This window comes from Phyllobates terribilis, unplaced genomic scaffold (genome assembly GCF_046119375.1).
Source record: "Phyllobates terribilis strain yellow unplaced genomic scaffold, ASM4611937v1 Scaffold_7__3_contigs__length_470593459, whole genome shotgun sequence".
NCBI classification, from domain to species: Eukaryota; Metazoa; Chordata; class Amphibia; order Anura; family Dendrobatidae; genus Phyllobates; species Phyllobates terribilis.
This window is the reverse complement of record NW_027362767.1, coordinates 258,880,774-258,904,969: the sequence shown is the minus strand read 5'-3', so window position 1 is coordinate 258,904,969 and position 24,196 is coordinate 258,880,774. Positions and strand designations below refer to the sequence as shown.

Genomic DNA, 24,196 nt, shown 5'->3' with positions numbered 1-24,196 from the left:
TTTCCACCATCTCACTCAACCCCCCCATCTGACCTATCTATCAACATCAATGGCTGCTCACTCTCCCCAGTCCCACAAGTTCGCTTCTTTGGGGTAACTCTGGACTCTGATCTCTCCTTCACACCACATATCCAAGCCCTTTCCACTTCCTGCCGACTCCGACTCAAAAATATCTCCTGGATCTGTACATTTCTCAACCACGAATCTGCAAAAACACTAGCGAATGCCCTTATCTCCTGCCTCGACTACTGCAACCTCCTGCTCTGTGGTCTCCCTTCTAACACTCTCGCACCACTCTAATCCATCCTAAACTCTGCTGCATGACTAATCAACCTGTCCTCCCGCTGTTCCCCGGCCTCTCTTGTCAATCTCTTCACTGGCTCCCCATTGCCCAGAGACTCCAGTTCAAAACCCTAACCATGGCATACAAAGCCATCCACAACCGGTCTCCTCCATGCATCTTTGATCTAGTGTCAAGGTACCTACCTGCACGCAACCTCCGATCCTCACAAGATCTCCTGCTATACTCCCCTCTTATCTCTTCTTCCCACAATCGCATACAAGATTTCTCCCGTGCATCCCCCCCTACTCTGGAACTCTCTACCCCAACATATCAGACTCTCGCCTACCGTGGAAACCTTCAAAAGGAACCTGAAGACCCACCTCTTCCGACAAGCCTACAACCTGCAGTAACCACCGCTCCACCATACCGCTGCACGACCAGTTCTGCCCTCACCTACTGTATCCTCACCCATCCCTTGTAGACTGTGAGCCCTCGTTGGCAGGGTCCTCGCTCCTCCTGTACCAGTCGCCGTCACATTTTGCTCAAGATTATTGTAATTATTTTTGTATGTATACCCCCTTTCACATGTAAAGCGCCATGGAATAAATGTCGCTATAATAGCAATAATAATATTGCAAAAGCTGAAGAGCCAAAAAGTAGCGAAACTGTTGAGCAATGTAACAGAACTATGGGGGACAACTAATAACTGGCACATCTAATCCCCTAATGTTCATACATACCAAAAGTTTCCCCCAAAGAATAAAGACCTAGAACAACAATAAAAAAAAAATAATAATAATAATCGGGCTTAAAACATTAAACTAAATTCAAAATCAATTTTGACAACATTCTTTAATCTTTTTCAATTTTTATTAAAATCTTTTTTTTTTTTTTGACAATTTTTTAATGAAGGTTTTGTTGTCCGCACAAGCGCTCCCAGTAAGTAGAATGATTGGAATTTAAGTTTTGGAAGCCAAAGGGTACAAAACAAAACAAAACAAAAAAATCTGACAACTTTTGTTTGAACAGCGGTGGAATTAAGGCGCCGGCCGCTCACAGTCCGGCTTTTATTTGGTAAATTCCTTGCAGCAGCAAATTCCTCAAAGGCAGAAGCGAAAACTTCAAAAAGTCCAAGAATGTGCCAGAAACAGACAGAAAAAAAGAAGCTGGAAATCATAGCAGCTGAAAAGAACAATGACTACTCCTCCATCATCCCTTAGATGATGGGAATTATCCCAGCACTGCATGTATATAACCTTTGCCCAGTTTTTCACTTTCTGAATGCTCTTCCCATCATGCATCAGGGTGGAGCACAGATTTTTATTTTGCATATTGGCTTTCTGGTGGGAGGAGCTTTCTCTGAAGCTCATGAATTTTGAATGAGCTGTTAAAAATGTGAGTTTTCCTGAAAACTAACTGGAATATTGATGTGAGAGAAGAGGAAAATAACCTTATTGCTACGAGCTGCAGACAACGATGTGGTTCTAAATCAGTAGGAAATTTCTCATAGAAAAGTGGAGTTGCCCTTCAAATTCCCCCAGAGCTCATGTGCAGTGCAGTACAATGGCTTTGTGCAGCCACGGAGATGTATGGTCCTTTATGTAGACTTACTGGATCGTCCACTTTATACGAGTTGGATAAATAAGGACAGGACCCATCACATGCCATGTAACGGGGGAATCTGCGCACAAGATCCTGGATTCTTCCCTCTGACGGGATCTACCTAATCATGTTGACTGATGCAGCTTTCGATATGCGAGCAGCTGCCTGTCAAACACCAAAAATCTCTCCTCGTCAGAGTGAAATGTGGGTCAGCTCATCCCTTGGGCTCATCAGATCTATTTTAACAGCCTTCATACCTGCATTATTTTTAGGAGAGGTCTTGCTCTACACGTTCCCCACATACTTCAGCTCAGCCGAATATTCTGCTACCTGTTGCAACCTACCAGGGCGAGCGAAAGCAAAAACTTGGGGGTCCTCTGCTCAGGCTCTGCATGACTTGGCCGTGGTGGAGAATGGTTACTAGGATCGTCTCTCCCTCGGGAGCACCTGTCCTGTATTATACAGACACCCCATTCATTAGGATGAATGCTGTGTAATACCCAATGTCTCCAGGTGGTGGCACTGTAGGAAGATTGAACAGTTACGCCCAAGCTTTCCAGATAGATCACATTTGATTGCAGCAGGAGGACACTTTGTGATCAGCTCATTGTCAAAGGATCTTTCTAACAAGTAGGATCGGTCCAAAACGGAGAACCCCTTTAATATCGCAAGTATTAAACCCTTCCTCTTTAGTCAACATTAAAATCAGTCTTTAAAGCCCCGACCCAACACACACAGCTTTTCAGAGTTCCTACAACACATCCCCGTCCTTAAGCCTTGTCATATTGGCATGGTGTAGGGTCAATTCACGATCAACATCAGCATTTGTACTGACAAGAAAACTGTCAGCACTGACTTGGACTCCATGCCCCCATGACAACTCTGCTGTGCATAGCACGAGACATGAAGTGTTGTCATGGGACAAAGCTCTAAGGAGCTGCAGACATAGGGTCTGTCCCCAATCTATCTATATACACATAGCTATATCAGTCAGAATATCATAAATAGATTCAGGTGTCTTATTTTAATGATTTGCTTTAATATCTTTCTTTTATATTATTTTAGCAGTTTTACGTTTCGTCTACGATGACCTGGGCTTAAGAATGAGATCTTAGATTTTATATTTTTTCCTTTCCCCGCACATTAGATTTATTAAATGGCCCCAGAAAATCCCGCCACATCAGGTCTTCTTACTGCAATGCCAGAATAGATGAACTCTTAACCTCAAACTCCAAAATTAGCCATGGAGTCTTAGGAGCAGAGATTACTCGGCATTTAGCACGACAGCGGCAATAATGTAACTCCGGACTTCACCCTTCTAGTCCTTAAAATAAAAACTACGAGGGGTAAACGGAGGTCCGGACAGATGGAGAAGATTCATACAGTTATGCTCTTCCCCAAAAGCTACAGGTGCATCTCACTAAATTAGAATATCATCAAAGAGTTAATTTATTTCAGTTCTTCAATACAAAAAGTGAAACTCCTATATTATATAGAGTCATTACAAACAGAGTGATCTATTTCAAGTGTTTATTTCTGTTAATGTTGATGATTATGGCTTACAGCCAATGAAAACACAAAAGTCATTATCTCAGTAAATTAGAATACTTTATAACAACAGCTTGAAAAATTATTTTTAAATCTGAAATGTTGTCCTACTGAAATGTTCAGTAAATGCCCTCAATACTTGGTCGCGGCTCCTTTTGCATCAATTCCTGCATCAATGCGGCAATGTGGCATGGAGGCGATCAGCCTGTGGCACTGCTGAGGTGTTATGGAAGCCCAGGTTGTTTTGATAGCAGCCTTCAGCTCGTCTGCATTGTTGGGTCTGGGGTCTCTCATCTTCCTCTTGACAATACCCCATAGATTCTCTATAATAGATTCTCTATGGGGTTAAGGTCAGGCGAGTTTGCTGCCAATCAAGCACAGTGATACTGTTGTGTGTAAACCAGGTATTGGTACTTTTGGCAGTGTGGACAGGGGCCAAGTCCTGCTGGAAAATGACATTTCCATCTCCAAAAAGCTTGTCAGCAGAGGGAAGCATGAAGTGCTGTAAAATGTCCTGGTAGACGGCTGCGCTGACTTTGGTCTTGATAAAACACAGTGGACCTACACCAGCAGATGACATGGCTCCCCAAACCATCACTGATTGTGGAGACTTCACACTAGACCTCCAGCAGCTTGGATTGTGGCCTCTCCACTCTTCCTCCAGACTCTGGGACCTTGATTTCTAAATGAAATGCAAAATTTACTTTCATCTGAAAACAACACCTTGGACCACTGAGCTACAGTCCAGGTGTTTTTCTCCTTGGCCCAGGTAAGACGCTTCTGACGTTGTCTATTGGTCATGAATGGCTTGACACAAGGTATGGGACACTTGTAGCCCATGTCCTGGATACGTCTGTGTGTGGCGGCTCTTGAAGCAATGACTCCAGCAGCAGTCCACTCCTTGTGAATCTCCCCCAAATGTTTGAATGGCCTTTTCTTAATCCTTTCAAGGCTGCGGTTATCCCGGTTGCTTGTGCTCCTTTTTCTACCACACTTTTTCCTTCCACTCAACTTTCCATTAATATGCTTGGATACAGCACTCTGTGAACAGCCAGCTTCTTTAGCAATGACCTTTTGTGGCTTACCCTCCTTGTGGAGTGTGACAATGACTGCCTTCTGGACATCTGTCAAGTCAGCAGTCTTCCCCATGATTGTGGAGCCTACTGAAACAGACTAAGGGACCCTTTTAAACGCCTTGGAAGCCTTTGCAGGTGTTTTTTGTTAATTATTGTAATTTACTGAGATAATGACTTTTGTGCTTTCATTGGCTGTAAGCCATAATCATCAACATTAACAGAAATGAACACTTGAAATAGATCACTCTGTTTGTAATGACTCTATATAATATACGAGTTTCACTTTTTAAATTGAAGAACTGAAATAAATAAACTTTTTGATGATATTCTAATTTTGTGAGAAGCACTTGTAAATCGGGAATCCTCCGATGATCATGGCAGATTGTATCGGAAGAGATGACGCATCCACCAGGGTGATGTATGTGGACAAATAGGAGAGCAGTTCAGACATACTACAGTGGCGACCAAAAGTTTTGCTTTTTAAGTGTGATTACTTCTGTCTGGTTGTTGTGATGCCATTTTCCTGATGATTTTAGTAAACCGGAAGAAAATGTTTCTCAGCTATAAGGACGAAAATTGTGTTTGACATTGTTTTATCCCTTTATGTGTTAGTTTTCATTTGCTGGCCCAAATGTTTTGCATATTTCGTCATGGATAATCGAATTTTGCCTAAATTTTTTTGTGTGTGTGTGTTTTTAGGTTAAAACAACAGCAAAGCCAAATTTATCACCAGATGTCAGGAAGCTTATAATTCTGAGAGTGAAGTCAGGCAAAAGCCAAAAAGAGGTACCGTATTTTTCGGACCATAACATGCACTCCCCCCCCCCCCCCCAAATTTGGGAGGAAAATGGAGGATGCGTCTTATGGTCCAAACGCAGAGCTTACCTGATAGTTGCGGTGGTGGTGGAGAGGGATCGCAGGGCCCTCCGTTCCCTCCCTCCTTTAGGAACCCAGTGGCGGCAGAAGAGGTCAGATGCTGCAGACCAGTGATCTACAGGAAAATGGCCGCTCGAGCTGACGCATGCGCAGCCTGGTAGCTCGGGCTGCCATTTTCCTGTAGATCACAACTTCAGGAAGATGGCCGCGCACACTGGAAAGCCGAGCACGCCGCTCACCGTCCCCCAGCCAGACAGCGGCCCCCATCCAGACATCGGCTCCAGGCCTCAGCCATCCCACCTCTTCTGCTGCAGCCACCAGGTTCCTGAGGGAGGGAACGGAGGGCTCTGCGATCCTGCTCCACCACCATCGCAACTCCCCGCTGCTGGAGCACCAGCTTCCTGAAGGACCCAGCCTCCTGTGAACCTCGCTCCACCGCCCCCCAGGTAAGATACCTATTCAGACTATAAGACGGACCCCCATCATAAAGTGTTCCTATATTCCACCGCAAAATTTGGGGTGCGTCTTATGGTCCTGTGCGTCTTATGGTCCGAAAAATACGGTAGCTTAGGAATTCAACTGTTCTCAGAGTCAAGTGTCACATATATTAAAGAAAAATAAGGTTATGGAACAGCTGACAAACCTAGAAGTGGATGACCATGGAAAACTTCCTCCAGAGTTGATCACATTATAAAGAAAAGGTCAGTATCTGAAGTCCATAAAAGTGCTGGACAGATTTCACACAAAATAATAGAAGAATATGGGGTCAAAGTGAGTCGTCAAACTGTGGTGTGACAGCTGAGAGCAGTATGGCTGAATGCACGAGTTCCAATCAAGAAGCCTTTCATCTCTGCAAAGAACCGGAAGGTCCGACTTGAGTTTGCCAAAGAACAAAGAACACAGCCAATGGAAAGAGACAGATTGGTCTAAGGTGTTGTGGACGGATGAATCAAAGTTCAAATCTGTTTGGTAGTGATGGTAAGCACTATATATACCACCCAATTGGAAAACGTAATGATGTAAGGAAAAAAACACCTGCAGTGAAACATGGTGGAGGCAATGTCATGGTTGGGGGCTGCTTTTCTGCATCTGCCATTGGTCCTCTGCATAGAATTGATGGAAATATAAATGCTACCATGTACAAGGATATACTGGAGAATGTAATGCTGCCACATGGTAAAACCAAAGTAGACAGGGGATGGAAATTCCAGCAAGACAAAAGATCCTAAGCACAAATCCAATTTAGTCAAAAATTGGTTAGCAAAGAAAAATATTCGCCTGTTGCAATGGCCAAGCCAATCACCTGATTTACACCCTATAGAGCATCTTTGGGATGAGTTAGGGCGACAAGTTGGGGCCCGTACCCATAGCAATAAAGATGAATTGTTTGCAGATTTGCAAATGGAATGGAGCAAGATCCCTCAAGATGTCTTGAATTACCCTAGCAGTTTCAATGCCCCGTCGGTGTGGTGCAGTAAATAAAGCAAGAGGTTATGTTACAAAATACTAAGTTATGGCATTGTAAGCCATGAATTACTCTCTATGTTGTGATCAATAAATAGTAGATGCAAAACTTTTGGTAGTCAGTTTTCTTTAATTAAATGACCATGCCTATATTCAAAAGCATTTTGGTTAAAATTAAGGTCTTGTATGATGACAACTTCATGCACTTTCAATTCATCACAAGGGAAATGGCATCACAACAACCAGACAGACGTAATCACACTTTAAAAATAAATGCAAAACTTTTGGTCGCCACTGTATGTAGTACTATGGTCGGGTCAGATTTCCTTTCTGTAGCCATTGGCAAAAATAGTTGATACCACTCAAGCAGCCTCCATTCTTTCCTGAGTGTCGAGGGTCTACCAGCAGGGTATGCAGCCTATTATTTACAAAATATAAAAATTACAAAAAAATAAATAGCAAAAATGAATTTCTTAAAATGAATGCAATCACCCTGAAGGAGGAAGATCTGCCACGTTTTACTTGCATAAACAAAGTAATGCAAATTGAAGAGCGAAGATCAATAAGGAAATGGCAGAGTGCTACCGGCGATCTCCTCCGCGGCCGGAGGTCGAGAGTGTAACGTAACCCTGCAGTCATTTATATAGGAACCTGCGGCTCGGCACAGGGGAGTCTCTCGCCTCTCCTGGCGTGGACATGGCACACATTTTCCTAATCACTGAGCTGGCGAGTAAACAGACAGAAGCCGGTTACAAGAATCACACGGGAAGTGAACTTGGCGGTGATTTCTCACTGTGGTTCTACTTCCAAAGTATCGTAGAATTAGTCACCCGAGGTTCAGACCTGGAAATGCTCCGGGATGTGAATCGTGTGCCAGAAACGCAGATATCCACACATCGCTGATATTTATCCACTATTATTTCCTACCTGAAACGCTTCAGGCCAAGCACAACTGGGCAGGAGAAAAATCCCTTGGGTAACTGACGGCAGAAATGGTCCTAAGCTCACAAGGAATCGGGGTCTTCCCCTTCCTTCGCCACTATTACCCCGATGCTTTAGGTCCCCTCTGATCTTATTCCATTTTGATTCACAGGAAATGACAGAAAATGATAATTACTGTCCTGAGCTGTGACCTGCCAGTGTCCAGAGGGCCCAGAGGACCCAGGAAGAGTTAGAAAAAGAGGAGGACGTGGAGTATGGCTTTTCTTTTTCATTTCACATGGCCGTACACATACAAGTTGACTAATGTTTTCACTCCTCTAGTAGCTCATTACTGGCCGTGGGAAAAAAAGTATTGGGCATATTGAAATCCAGCATGCTCGATCCTTCCTCCTCCTGGGAGGCCTCCATACACCTCAGCTGACCAGATGGTTTGGTAGAGGTTTACCTTGGTCAGCCTTTTTGCTTTGTGTTTGATTACTGTTCTTATGATGTAGCCACAAAAAATAAAGTCTCCCCAAGTACCACCGCCAAAACCAGCGCGTCTCACGTGGCAGAATGAAGTCCTGTTTAAAAAGATTTGTACACCCTCCCCCTTCATTATCTACAAAGAAAAAGAAAAGTTGCTCTTTGGTCAGACAAAACTGTTAAAGACGCAGCCGATCAGCGGTCGCCGATTGGCTGCAGCAGTCACCGACCTATTACCAACAGAGAAACCACATATGGAAATAAGTAAGGAGACGTGCGGTCGGTCCGGCCATTGCGGAGCGTTTACCTTAAACACGAGTGTCTGACTTCAGAATAAAGGAACGCAAGAGACACAGAAAGAAGATCGTGGACGATCCCTTTAAGCGTCTTAACAGAATTAAATTAGTTGTTCCAAAACTTAATAAATCTGAGACGTGAAATCAGGAGCGGAGATTTTAGAGGAGGGAAAAATGGAAAAAAAAACAACAACTGAGATTCTAATTGTACTTGTTCCTGTAATGTCACTAATGTGCAGCTGAGAAAACTCATTTATATGCAAATAAAGAGCTTGTAAAGGACAAGACAGGAATATCCTGAATGTTGCCAAATCATTTGTAAACAATTTCCAAATGTGCGAGATTGCGGCGCACGGAATGCAACGGCGCGCTTTACACAGCAGCTGTCAAGTGCGTTCCCAGATCCACATTACTGATGTCTCTTTTGTCACAAGTGCTCTGAGTTACGACGCCGGAATAGACACAATAATACAGCGGCCGATGGAGAAGGTGACAGCATTATTCAGAGTGAGAAACTAATCAGCTTGTAGAGCAGCCGCCCCCCTCCACCACTCGCCTAGAAGGACACAGTACTGGCGATTATTACAGAGTGATGGGCGGGTTACTGAATATACGACCAGGAGGTGCCATCATCTCTGGACAAGGCTATGAGATGGCCGGGAACCCATTGATAGTCATCTGCTCCACGATAGTAAGAATGGCCTTATTGTGGGGAGTGGTAAGGAGGACGAAACACCTCAATCACTGTCCCTTAGAAGCATAAAATGCCACCGAAGACAGTCTCCATGCAACCCAACGGGACACTGAAGACAGTCTCCATGCAACCCAACGGGACACCATTGACTTTCTCCAAGTAACCCGAAGGGTCACCAATGACCGTCTTCATACAACCGAATGGGCCACCGAAGACAGTCTCCATCCAACCCAACAAGTCACTAATGAGCCACAAGTAGCTGTCCTCATTCAGCCCAACTAGTCACCTGTGACTGTCTCCCATGCAGCCCAATGGACCATTTGTGACTGTTCCCTGCAGGGCTGTGGAGTTGGTAAGCCAAACCTACGACTCCAACTCCGAATCCTCAATTTCCATGACACAGACTCCAACTCCGACTCCCTCATACATGGCTCATGTTTAAGTGATAAATTTACTGTAGCACAGATTCATCTCAGCTAAAAGTCTAGATCCTGAGACCAGGAACAGAACAGACATTTATAGGACATTTCATAACTTTCCTAAATTCTTATGAAAAAAAATATTCCCCACAAACTGCATTGAACTACTGTACCCAATTTATTATATATTTTAGGAGTTGGTCCATTTTATACCGACTCCACCAAAATGGACACAGATTCCAACTTCACAGCCCTGGTTCCCTACACAGCCTAATAGGCTCCCAATTCTTGTTGCTCATCTAGCCCAATGGGATACCAATTACACATCCCCATGCCACAAGTGACTGCCTCTCGTTCAGCCAAATGAATGGATTTTATTGAACCCTATTGCAACCAGTATTGCCTCAATGCACCCCAATAACTCCAACTGCCTCTCATTCAGCCCACCAAACAGCCAACTTTGAACCCAATGGGCCACCAAGCCTGCAATTCCATCACACATTCCTTGCAAAACTGTCAACTATACCGACAATACTTATTTTGCTTTTGGCTGCTTGAGGACAAGGGCCATTGTATATAGACCATACACTCTGTGCAACTGGACGAGAGCCGGCCAGACTGGCAGTCATCACCTTGTTACTATGGACCCCGTTTGACATCTTGAGAACCCCTCTCCCCACCCATGACCATTTTTCATATCTTTTTCATCAGAAACCCTTGTCCAGTGTGAGAAGCCTGCTCATGCACGTGAAGACAGTCCTTTGCCTCCTACTCGGCCTCATCTCGCTATTGATGGAGTCTACCTTTGTTCTTGGCTAAAAAAAAAAATGAAAAAAAAATCTGGGTCGTCAATTTGCATTTGTGTTTCTGTGGTAATGATATTTGCGTCCGGCCGCCCTATTCTTAGGCTGAGAAAATAATTAATGATCGTTGTAAGAAGAGCGTTGAATGGCAGTCACGGCTCGCTGCCGGCACGAGTGAACCTCAAAGGTAATTCTGAGATGCGGCTTTTAAAAGTGCGCCTGTCAACGGGAAGTCATATTTTCTCATTTAATACAGTAGAAAAAAGAAAAAAAACGTCCGTCCCGCAAATAGCAATTTCTATAAAAAAATAAAACTTAAGACAAAAAATGTGGAATAGTCTGCACTCATAAAGATGAAAAAATGTAAAGGATTTTTTTAGTTCTCTTTCAAAATAAAATACAAAATTCAAGTGATTAGCCACTTTTCAGAAAAATTTTAAAAAGATACCAAATTCCCCTGTCTTGCATTTCAAGGCCCCCCTTGTTGCCCCGGGTTCAATTTTGTAAACCATGGGAGGGGGTTGTGATTCTGTCCATATCTCCCCAAAAAATTTTTTAAAGGAAAAACATCCAAAAAACCAAAGCCAACTAAAAACCAAGCAGCGAAGGAAATCTATACACAAATCCCAATTAATCTGCAGCGAAGATGTGGCGTGACTATACGATTCCTACGGCCGGACTTTTAAAATCAATCGTATCAATGTAGATTAAAGCGCCATCAGTAAAGCCGCGGGTGGACGGCGGTGGCAGCTTCATTGGTCGGTGCTACAGGGATATTGATAATTTTTCTTTGTTTCTAGTAACTGGTTAAAGGGTATTGATCCTTCTGTATAGAATACGGACTCTTTTCCAGGGTAATTAAGCGTGGATCTTTCTTTCCCTGTATTACCAGTTTCAGTGAAATTGGAAGACTGATAACTCAAAGAAAACAAAAAAGAAAGATTTAAGAGAACGCAAGACGTAAAAAAAATAAAATAAACAATAATAAATATATATTTTTTTATTTATTTTCTTTATATACCATATATAAATAAATGTAAAAATATAAAAGGGGTAGTTCGACAGCTTCTATGCAGAGTCCGGATGCTGGTCTTCCTCTTCCCAATACAACATCCCATCCAGGGCTGTCAGCTCCAACATCCAACTGTGCCACATTCCCACCAAAGCTTTCGCCTCTGACGTTCAGGACCCCTGGCTTCTAGAGATGCCTACAGGATGGGATGCAGAAAGAGCATGCCACAGCCCACAAAGTGGGGGTTCTGACAGCTCACAACTGGTTACTTGGAATAAGTAGGGACTCATCTGGACTGATGACCCAGCATTAGAGGTCTGGACTCCACACACGGTCAGTTATTGGTAGCATCGGATAATGGAAAAGTACCAGACCAAGTACAGACTGCTATCTTCCACTGCGCGGCGCTCTACAAACAGGTGTATAGTGGATGGCGCAAGAAAATCATCCCATCCAAATCAGCTTCTATAAGGAGCTGAGAAAATTCCAAAATGGCCCAATCCAAGCCGACGACCCATTCACTTTAGAGAAGTTAATTTTGGCTAATTTGCCGGAAAATATTGACTTAGGCTGCGTGCCCACTATGCGTTTTTCGCCGCGGAATTTCCGCAGCGAAAACGCTTAAAAAACGCTTGGTAATACGTGCCCCATGGTCCCCAATGATAATCCGCATGTGCTGTGCACATGCTGCGGGAATTTCCGCTGCGGATTATCATTGCGGAAAAATCCGCAGCACATCCATTAATTTTGCGGATACGCAGCGTAATCGCCGCCATTGACTTGCATTGAATCGCTTAATATCCGCATCACTACATGTGCACATGCGGATATTAAGGGATTCAATGTGCGGATGGTACCCGGGTCTGTAGAAGAAGAGACTCTCATCCAGACCCGGGTACCATAGTATCTGTAAAAAAAAAAAAAAAGAATTAAAATAAAAAATAAACATTATTCTTACCTTCCAATGGCCTCCAGTCTCCTGTACAGTGCATGCTAGCTCCCTGGCGGTTCTCGATGGTGTAAAAGGACCTTCCATGACGTAATTTAGTCATGTGACAGGTCACATGACTAAATGGCATCATGCAAGGTCCTTTTACACCACCGCGAGCCACCGGGGAGCCAGGACGCACTGTACAGGAGACTGGGGGCCATCGGAATGTAAGAATAATGTTTATTTTTTACCATTTTTATTCTTTTTTTAACTATTACTTGGTCACACTATATAAATTCATGCGGGTTGCATGAATTTATATAGTGTGAACAAGTTGTCAAGCACTTTTCCAAGTGATGCTAAAATCGCTTGGAAAAGCGCTCGATAACCCGCATGCAGAAATGTATGTGAAGAAAGCTTCACAAACGCTTCTACATGGCAGGAAAAACGCATGTACATGCGTTTTTCCTGCCAGGGAGATGCAGAAAAATCCAGAGCATTTCTGCTTCGTGGGCACTTAGCCTAACAGTTTTCTCATTTAGCTATGTCTGTGACCTCTGCATCCTCCGCTCACAGCCTCCCACCACCAACAATCTAGTACAAATCATTTAGAGGAGCGGCGCGCTTCCTTCTTGACAATCGGTTGATGTAATTAAATGGGATTGGCCGATAATGGAAAAGGAGTAAACACATTCTGAAAAAAAAATATATAATCTTCCATTATTTATATATAAAAATGTAAATGTTCGTTTGTTCAAAATCTTAAATCTCCGAAAGTTTGTCACCGATTGCTTTGAAATTTTGACACAACGTTGAATTCGAATACACGCATGTTTTTATATACCATCTGTTGGGACGTAAAAGCAACACAGGCTATACAAAATGTTTTACGATTCCATTTCAATGTTTCCCATTTACGATTGACAAATTTCCAATTTTACAATGAAGCGGTTAATTATCCAACAGAATTTCTGCATTCACTTGATCTGCCAGGGATGCCACAGCATGTACTGCAATTGAAAATCGGCGTGCCAATTGTCATGTTGTGAAATATCAACCAGCCAAAGCTTTGCAACGGCATGTGGCTTGCAGTAAAACAATTAATGAGCAACGTCGTTGAAGCAACAATCTTGACAGGACCTTTCAAAGGTGAAGATGTCCTCATTCCTCGCATTCCTGTGATTCCAACAGATATGCCATTTCAATTTAAGAGATTGCAATTCCCAATTCGATTGGCGTTTGCAATCACCATCAACAAAGCTCAGGGCCAATCTTTAGAATTGTGCGGTTTACATCTAGACACGGATTGCTTCTCACATGGACAATTATATGGTGCGTGGTCTAGAGTCGGCAAACCAGACAATCTCTATATCTACACAGACAATGGAACAACTAAAACTATTGTATACCCACAAGCATTGTGAAATTACATATTTTAGAAACGTGCGCTCTCTCTTTCCCTTCTTTCCCATTTAACCAGACTGAGCCACAGCAATGCGTGGCCGGGTACAGCTAGTGAGTATATAAAAAAACATATGTAAGAAATTTATAAAAGTAAATAAAAATATTATAATTCTATACTTCGCTTGAGGTGTCGTTCAATTGCATCTTCTCTTTCGGAAGCTCATTGAGGGGGCTTAGAGTAGAAAGCAGCAGGAACATCCCCTGACGAAGACTGAAGCGGAACATAAACTTTAGAATAATGGTTCCTCCTGACCCCCCCATACACACTTTGCTGGGCCGAGCGCACGTCTTCTGACGGACACCTCTGGCAGCAACTTATCACCCCTGAGAACAAAAGTATCGGGCAGGTGAAATCCATCACCCCAAAGTTTATTTTCCTCAATATATCTGGTCATCGGGAGGGGAGGAGGGTGCTGATAAAAAAAATAAGATTTCAGGACCGTCAGATTACGGGCTACTAAAACAGCCAAAATGGGTTTACGGGTTTGGTTCCTTTCAGCAATACACAGAGTAAATCACACCAGAGAGATGGCAGGATTAGAAATCTTAGATGTGCGTGACCTGACATGACACCGAAGGCGATCCCATCTGCACAGACAAGTTTCTTCAATTACCCGTTTTCAATTAAAATCCCACATTTTTGACAAAAGATTGACAAACAAGTTATTAAAAAATAAGTACAGGAAAGTGTGAAAAATAAAAAGCATTAAGCACACAACCTTGAGTTTGACCTCAATTCATGTAAAAAAAAATAAGGCCCATTATTAAGGCAGCCATTTATCGGTCAACGTTGTAGGAGAACTGGACCAACAAGAAAAGATGGCCCAATGCTGAACCTCTTGAGCACAGATCAACATAATAGTTGCAGGATGGTAACCATTCTGATCGGATTGCTCTAACATTTATGCAATTTGCACCTTGACTGTCCAACTCTGCCATTAAACACTGCTTGCTTATGGACAGTTTTAGTATTGAATCCAATATGGCTTTCATAGTAGCATCCAAAGGAGTTATCATCCAACTTTGGGATCTGTAATGGCTGCAGTATTGGCCATCGCTCGTGTGTTAGGGACATTCTCAGACTTTTAGTCCTTCAGCAAATGCATTCCCTCTGTAATAGAAGCCATGACTGCATGGATGAATTTCCAAATTATTACCCATAATCCCTGGCTTTGTGATTAACGGGACAGAAGATTGGTTTGTCTTCACGAGTGATTTTTTTTTTTTTTTTTTGCAAAATTGCAAATATAATTGTCTGTGACAGGGTCAAGTTCTGTTCCAATCAGTCTGTTCTGCAAAGAGTCTGCGACGGTAAGAAAATACTCAATTACCTGGCGGCATCGGAAAAATCTTTCCTCCTCAAAATGAAATATCGAACACACAACCGTAATTGGTGGATATCTCCGTCAATTAAAAAAAAAAAAAGATGAAAAAAATAAAACAAATAAATATGCCATATATATATTTTTTAAAAGATTAAAAAATATATAATGAAAAACAGAAGAAAAAGAAGCAGAATTTGACTGCAAAGTCAAAATGAATCATAAACTTCTTGTTGATTGATGCTATTAAAAAAAGGATTTTTTTCTTTATTTTTTTTTTAAACATACTCCTTTCTGCAGGTGGAGTACTGAATACTTCAGTGATTGTGACTCTCTGGCACGACGGCCATAAACACCTCTGATCTAACAATATTCTAAGAGCCAAAATAATCTGAGATTTTTCAGAGTGGATCCGGTTTTATTTCCATGCAGGGACTTGAGAGACTTAGCAGCTCGTGTAGAACATGTTCGAGAGTTCTGGTCTTCGGCCAAGTTTAAACATATTCCAAATTTAACATTTTTTTTTAAATTTTCCATGACAATTTGGTACGTTAATCCCGGGTGCAGCACAATGAAGCCTTTGAACACCAACGCCATGCACTTGACGTGATCTATTTTTGCCCTGTAATTGTTCGGAGTCTGTGCCACCTAAGACGTAACTGTGCGGAGTGAAGAGACGGCAGAGAACAGACCGGCAGCCGGACCTGCCAACTCATTTCCAGCTTTATAATGCCACAAGTTACAAAATTTCAGAAAGGAAAAAGTTTTGAAATCTTCTGACGGGGTCTAGGCAGAGTCTTGTCACTTTTCTCCGCTCCTGTGGCTGCCCGGCTCATAGTAGTTTCTATAGTTTGTATCACTAGTTATGGGGCAAGGCTCGCTATGGGATCAACTTCCAATACCTAACAAAATAGTTTTCTTTCCTCCTCAAGATCTAATTTGCATTATTTTCTCATGGTACATTGCCACCAAGGCTCCATACAAGATAGGGCTGACTGTGGCCACGACGATCTGCTCGATCAAAGTTTGCTAGGTGAATGTGGTCGCATCGCGAACATGAAGGTACTGCAACTGCAGATGGACTTTTTGAGACTTGCTTGTGGATTTCCCCTAGGGGGTCGCAGTGTAACCACATGCACTTGTATTGTGCTGCGATGTAATGTAACATCTTGGAAACTTTGACTGTGCAACATGTGCCAAAATCGCGGTGCAGACCCAGCCTAAAGCGTTGCTCTCCACTTTGATCTTCGGGAGCACATGGCTCCTCAGCCTCCTGCAGGACTTGTGTGCTCCTGATTGACAGTTTGGGCCGCTGGCATAGTCATGTACCGTGCCCTCTTTGATGTTGCAGAGGTCGGAGAAAGAGCGCAGTGGTGCTGAAGATTCAGAGCACCACTTACAGGGCCTTTTGGAGAGAGCTGTTAAGTGCTGTGCTCCTAGTCTAGGAGACTGGCCACTGCTCACAGACTGCATAAGTGGCCGGTCACCTAGGCAACAAACCGTAACTAAAAAAAAAATAACAATCCCTCCGTTCTTGATAACAAGTTTATTTAAAAATGTGCCGACTGTCACTGACATAACAAGAAAACTCTTAAGATCTTTGAGTGTCACGAACTGGTATAATAAAATTACCCAAAAATTTTCCAAAACCGAAATGTATATAGCAGCTGAGGGACGGGGACTTGTGATTAGACAGAACTTGTAGAGGGAAAAAAATGAGAAAAAAATGCAAAAACTGTGAATTACTTTTCGTCAACTGCACAAAGTAACAATGTACAGAGAAGTAGAAAATAATTTACGGAAAAATATTTGTTTCAAATAAAAAAAATGTCATTTTCTAAAAGGGCTTGGGGTTTTTAAAGTTCTCCTGGAAATTGCATCCAGAAAATAATAGGCATTTTATAACTCCACGCGGCTGTTTTGCTGCGGTAGTAGAAACTGGATCTGAAATTTATTAGGGTGTTATTCTCCTGAAATTGTTTTCCATAGAATTACAGAAAATGATTTATTTCCTCTGGACTGAGCTGACGAGGAAGAGAAGAAAAAAAATCTTATTTGTTTGACAATGGAAACCCCCCCCCCCCCCAAAAAAAAAACTATTTGTAAAGGATTTAGAAATAAGAGGAAATTTGGAGAAAGCCGAAAAAAAATGACCAGAAAAGACAAAGGCGCCGACAACCTTCAATCGAATAAATCGCATGTTTGAGATCTGGAACGAATTCCAATAAAAAGGGGCATAAAATAACAAAAATTCACATGTAAAAATTACAGAAACCGTGTCGCTCGGACTAGAATTTTTTTTAGTACTGATGTAACAGGGACAAGCTTTGCTCGTAAAAGTGAAAAACCGTCCCCGTCTGCTCGTGGGAAAGGGAAATAGATTCAGCTTAAGTGACTGTGTTGTCGAAGCCGGTTGTCAGTGCAGCTACAGGCCTCACAACTAGGGTGCGCTGTTCAGCAGTCGGGGGGAGCACAGCTTTCCTCCAATACATTGTGAGGAAAAAGTAAGTTCATGTCCTCCCTATTACTGGCAGCAGCTGGACACCCGTCATACATTTCTCCTCCATCTTGTGGACAGGTGATAAATGGTTATGGGACACCCCTTTTTAAGTAATAGACCCCCTCCAATATCTAACACTACGTCAGTCACCGTCTCCTCCAACGTAATCATGAAAATAATCAACACCACAAAACTTTTTTTGTTTTTCAGTAATAAAAGTTTTATTTTTCTAATTTCATGTCATAATATTTTTATATGACCTTACAAACCAGCTACGAAGTGCGGACGCCAAACAGAACCGGAATTGTGCGGCTGTTTATAAAAAAAAATATCATAAATCTGCCCCCTCCTCACTCCCTGCTCCGCTACTTTACTAAGGAGGATGAATGGCGGACGCGGTCCCGGAGATTTCATTTTATTCTGTTTGTTTAGTAAACGCGATGTAATGATGTGAATGAGAAATTAGGTCATCTGGCTCTACAGCTCCATGTAGAGGCTTCTGCGATGGATTAGAGGTCTCAAATCTGGGGTCATCATGGCTCAGTTATGGGGGTCTGCTCAGACTTTTTACATTTGTTAGTAAATGTTTACAATAAACAAAGTAATAATCGCTTTCTACTATTCCGATGAATTGTTTGAACATGGACATGTGTATGCCCCAACCAGGCGTCACTGCTGCAGCGACCAGTCCAAACCAGGCAGAAAGCATAGAGACCAGCGAGGGACCCAAAGAGCGTCCCAATGGGATCATTACGTTGGGAATTATTTATTTTATTGCTTTACAACAGCAAGTTGTTTTTTTTGTTAAATATATGTTTCCCCCCTCCATAGAAATTGTCAAATTCAGACAAAATTAATCTAATAAGTAGGGCCGGCTTTAAGCTACAGTCTATCGATCGCTTCTTTTATGATGACTCCGGTCACTTGGCTGATTAGACCAACACATTTATCAATTCCCCATTCCATCCGATGGAAATTCTGCTAAACCCTACACATCTGATACACACAATGTGCTGCGGATGCCATGAGATTTTGGGTAAAAAAATATATATATATATATATTTTAAGGTCACCGTCCTATAGTCAGATCACCCTCTGCATGTCAATTTAGGCTCCAATTTTAGAAAAAAATAATCAATTTCATAATAAAAAAAAAATAAAAAAATGAATTTTCAATTTAATATATTTTTTTTATATTTTTTTTTTTTTTGGGGGGGGGGTAAAGGGAACGGACATGGGAGGTGCAGAAAGTTATTAATTGAATGGAGAATTTTTAATTAGCATGCCCTGTGTTCTGAAAGGAAAATAAAACTTTGCAGAACAACCTGACCCCGTGAGCCGAAACGGGATTTGGCAGCAAGAGTAAAAATTGAAAAATAAAATAAATAAAAAAAAATAAAGTGAGATCATAATCTTTGGAAAGCTCCAACCATAACATCCTCCTCCGGAGAACACAAAGATGGGGCTTCATTAGGGATTGCACACAGATATACAAGGCAAGCGCAGGCAACGCAAACACAAAATTACCCAGTCACTAGATCCCGGGGCCGTTATCTGCCCATGAAGTCGGTGGAGGGGCCCTTTAAGGAATAAGGCAAAAAACACTCCCTCCTCGACCGGGTATGTGGCAGCCACCTCTTGTAGCGGGCACCAGGGACGCGGAGCTCCTCTGTGGCATTTCTGAACGCCGACATTTCCAGAGAAAATATTTTTCGAAAGAATTTAGAGTATTAAATATTTTTACGCAACTTGTTATCATGGACGAGAAGAAAGGCCACATTCATCCACACAACCAGGAAGAGGCTGCAGGACGGAAAGAAATGTTTTCTTCTCGCCCAAAAGGGACCAAATTCGTATATTGCACTCGCTACTGAAATACTCTGTGCTGCTGGGGCCGCTCTGATCGTTATGGGCCTATTCTCACATTGCCGTTATGTTCCAAAATTGCTGCAAAACACTTTGATTTTCCACATCCTTTAACGTCATCTCATGAAATGCTCTGTGCTGCTGGGATCTTGCCTCTACCACTCTGTGTCCACCTCTTCCCTTATCAGAAAGCAGTCCCGGACAGACGCAGGTGCCGCGGACAGACGCAGGCGCTCCCAACGGGAGATTCTGATCAGGACCATTATCTAATAGCTTAAGAGCGAGGGGCTTCAAGAGGGGTCTCCATCTCTCTGGAGAGACCTGTGCAATACTTCAGTTTCCCTGTGGTGGCGCTGCAGGAGAATCGCACACCTGCTGCTGGATTCTCCCATATATCAGAGCTGATCGCTGGAGCTGCAAGCAGTGGGAGATCCTGTGATCAGAGGGCACAACAACCTACAGGGATTGCTCAAAGTGGACGGCTACAAACTTGTGGACACCAGCAGAAAGTCCAGTGGATTTTACAAAATATGTCAAAGCTTAGTACAAAATATATTAAAGCACCCGGAGAGGCCAGAAATTAGTGCTCGCTGTGGTCAACAGTGTCCAGAAACAGCGCCCCTAGTGGTCATGATTTACAGAGACCAGCACCCCTAGAGGTCACACGAGTATTAGAAACCAGCGCCCCTAGAGGTCACACGAGTATTAGAAACCAGGGCCCCTAGAGGTCACACGAGTATTAGAAACCAGGGCCCCTAGTGGTCATGATTTACAGAGACCAGCGCCCCTAGAGGTCACACGAGTATTAGAAACCAGCGCCCCTAGAGGTCACACGAGTATTATAAACCAGCGCCCCTAGAGGTCACACGAGTATTAGAAACCAGCGCCCCTAGAGGTCACACGAGTATTAGAAACCAGCACCCCTAGAGGTCACACGAGTATTAGAAACCAGCGCCCCTAGAGGTCACACGAGTATTAGAAACCAGCGCCCCTAGAGGTCACACAAGTATTAGAAACCAGCGCCCCTAGAGGTCACACGAGTATTAGAAACCAGCACCCCTAGAGTATTAGAAACCAGCGCCCCTAGAGGTCACACGAGTATTAGAAACCAGCACCCCTAGAGGTCACACGAGTATTAGAAACCAGCGCCCCTAGAGGTCACACGAGTATTAGAAACCAGCGCCCCTAGAGGTCACACGAGTATTAGAAACCATAACCCCTAGAGGTCACACGAGTATTAGAAACCAGCGCCCCTAGAGGTCACACGAGTATTAGAAACCAGCGCCCCTAGAGGTCACACGAGTATTAGAAACCAGCGCCCCTAGAGGTCACACGAGTATTAGAAACCAGCGCCCCTAGAGGTCACACGAGTATTAGAAACCAGCGCCCCTAGAGGTCACACGAGTATTAGAAACCAGCACCCCTAGAGTATTAGAAACCAGCGCCCCTAGAGGTCACACGAGTATTAGAAACCAGCACCCCTAGAGGTCACACGAGTATTAGAAACCAGCGCCCCTAGAGGTCACACGAGTATTAGAAACCAGCGCCCCTAGAGGTCACACGAGTATTAGAAACCATAACCCCTAGAGGTCACACGAGTATTAGAAACCATCACCCCTAGAGGTCACACGAGTATTAGAAACCAGCGCCCCTAGAGGTCACACGAGTATTAGAAACCATCACCCCTAGAGGTCACACGAGTATTAGAAACCAGCGCCCCTAGAGGTCACACGAGTATTAGAAACCAGTGCCCCTAGTGGTCAGATAATAAACAATTCCAATAAATTAATTTTAAAAAAATGGAATTTGTTTTTCCATCAAGTTTTATTTCTTTTCATCCTTGTGAGGCAAAAAGTCAGACGTCTCCGTAGGGCGGTGGGGACGGGGTAAGGTTCACCCTCTGTGTGGAGGTCCGCGTGTCATTACAGCACCAATGGAAACGGTTTCTCTCCAGCTTGTGATACATCGCTATTGCTTACAATTTAGTTTTTCTCCTCTCTATTCCAATTGTTGAATTTTAGATAAATCCAATATCATAATAAATAATAATGTTCCCGCCGTCATCTGGGAAACATTTTCATTTGGCTTTTGAAAAAGTTTTTTTTTCACCTTTTGACACTTTTCTGGGGTCTGAAGATTTTACTAAAACTTTTTTTTATCAGGAGTCTGAACAAATCTCAGTGATGAATCGCCCACGAGAAGAAGCATCAGAGGTGGCAAGAAGTGAGCGAGTGGCCGGATGTGGCACTTACCATATGGCAACCGGCAATTACAAAATAAATGGAATCAGATCGATTTCTAACATAGGAGAAAGGAAGAGTAAATCAGAAAAAACTTTGGGGAAAAAAAAATCCTACAATTTGCTTAATTAAGTTATAACAGGAAACCGCGCTGAGGACGAATGATTGACGGCAAATCAATGTAATCAAATAAACGGGGGAAAAATGGCAGATGGCGGCTGCAGAGCGCTCCGGCCCCCCGGGGGAGCAGGTGACAGCAGGGTCATTTACATGGAGCTGGGCCAGAAACAAAAGCCAAAATCTGCAATTGGGGGAAAAATAAAAAAAATTCTAATCTTTTTTTTAAATTTTCCTAAAGTTTTCAAAAACTTGCACCACAGCTATCCATTAGGTAAAAAAAATATAAATGTAGCATAAATGTACATGGAAATGTATAAATAAAATGCAAACAAATATAAAATGACCCCAAAACCACGTACCATCAAGTCAGATCTCCAGGAACAAGGAAACTCCCATAATCCAGAAGTGTCAACAATTCACAAGTCCTTCTGTCAACCATAATTACAGAATAATTCACATAATAATAAAAAAAATAAAAATCAAGCAAATCTGACTTCATTCATATGCAGCAAGCAGAGGACGAAGCTACAAATCTCATCATCAACGGCTTTGAAGTGTCGCTTAAATGACAATACGCCGGTACATAGTAATTGAATAAAAAAAAAAAAAAAGGTAGAAAATATATATATATAAAAAAATCAATCTACTGCAGCCAGCATAAGCAAATCAATTAAATTAAAATTTCACTCAATATGGCAGACATGGGTTGAATGAAATTGGAGATCCTCTGACAGCAGTAGACTGATTGAAATATTTTTTTTTTATGCTTTGTTAAAAAAAAAAAAAAAAACAATATCAGAACTGCATCCAGATATCAGTCCACAATTAAAACTTTCACCATCAAACATAAAAAACAACAAATATTTAAAATTTTTGTATAAATACAGCAAAAAAAAAAAAAGACAAAATGAGGCCGATCATTTCCCTCTGGCAAAAAAAAAAATGAAATTTCAATAATTGTAAATATTTTCCCTTTCTGGGTGTTGCCCTGAGAACAGACAGAAGCCTCCGCCGGCCAGGATCGCCTCCACCGGCCAGGATCGCCCGTCGCCCTCGGACACGTCGGGGATGGGATCATTTAGCAGCTCGTCATCTGGGCAGAAATAATTGAAAATTTCATATTTCTCTTCCCCGGCCAGAAAAAAAATACTGCACTGCACACATGTACCCCGAGCACGACACCCCCCAGGGGAGCAGATTAGCCTCTAAAGAAATGCGAAAAACTAAATAAAAAACTATGGGGAGATTTCATGTAGAAGGAAAAAAATATATAGAATTGAATTTAAAGATTTGGATTGCAGAAAAATGCAGGGGAGGAAGGAATGTGTTATCCCCCACCCACAGGAAATAAGAGAGCAGCCCCCACACTCAAAAAATAAAAGACAAAAAAAAATCTTTGATGAAATTAAAGTTTTAGGATTTTTTTTTTTTTATAAATGGGAATAATTGTTTGTTTCCTGCTGAATCTCTGCGTGTTCAGCGCTCCTCCTGCAGGTGGCGCTGTTTTAATGAAATAAATCAGAAAAAAAATTGGAAAAAAAATTGAGAAGAGAAATGTGAGGCCTGAGCCGGAGAGGAGGGGCGCCGCCGCCGGTGAGGGGCCGGCACTGGCCGGTGTGGGGGCCCGGCCCGGTGTGGGGGCCCGGGGGCTGCTCGCTCACACACTTATTAGCTGCGGATGAAAACAAATGCAACAATTTTTTTGCAATATGATAAAATGGGAAAAGCAAAATCTGAGGGGGGGGGGTGATTATTACTGGGGGCATTGTATCCCTGCAGGGACCCCCGAGCCCACGCCTCCCTGCAGCCCGGAGCCCCCCATACCTGCCCCGGACCCACTTATATAAGGGGTGTACGGGACCACAGTGCAGCCCCCACCCGGCCCCTCCCTGCACCGGACCCGCCGCCGCCTCTCACCTCGCTACTGCAGGGCGGCTCTCCCGGCCGCTGGATGCGATCAGTCCCGGCTCCTGGCAGCCTCCTCGGCCCGGGAGAGTTCAGCGGATCGGCTGTAGGGGGAGGAGCAACGAGGAGGGAGGAGAGAGGAGGAGGAACAGCCGGGACTGACTATCACCGACAGCACGGGAGACTGCTGCACCGGCATGTGTCCGTCACACCGGGATGTGCAGGGTGTGATGTCATGTGCAGGGTGTGATGTCATGTGCAGGGTGTGATGTCATGTACAGTGTGTGATGTGCAGGGTGTGATGTCATGTGCAGGGTGTGATGTCATGTGCAGTGTGTGATGTGCAGGGTGTGATGTCATGTCTAGTG

At 43.1% G+C, this 24,196-nt stretch overlaps 1 protein-coding gene across 9 annotated transcripts in view; it reads right to left on the bottom strand.

The window, feature by feature from the left end:
• Nucleotides 1-23,983, bottom strand: part of ZNF618 (zinc finger protein 618) — a 75,525-nt gene extending 51,542 nt beyond the window's left edge. For 8 of the 9 annotated variants that reach the window (XM_073640462.1, XM_073640466.1, XM_073640467.1 and 5 more), the window contains exon 1: nt 23,841-23,983. The gene's annotated coding sequence lies outside the window, so the exon portion shown is untranslated. Of the gene's footprint in view, nt 1-22,282; nt 22,352-23,840 lie in introns of all 9 variants that reach the window. The other variant, XM_073640463.1, reaches the window with a different exon arrangement.
• Nucleotides 23,984-24,196: the final 213 nt, after the last annotated feature.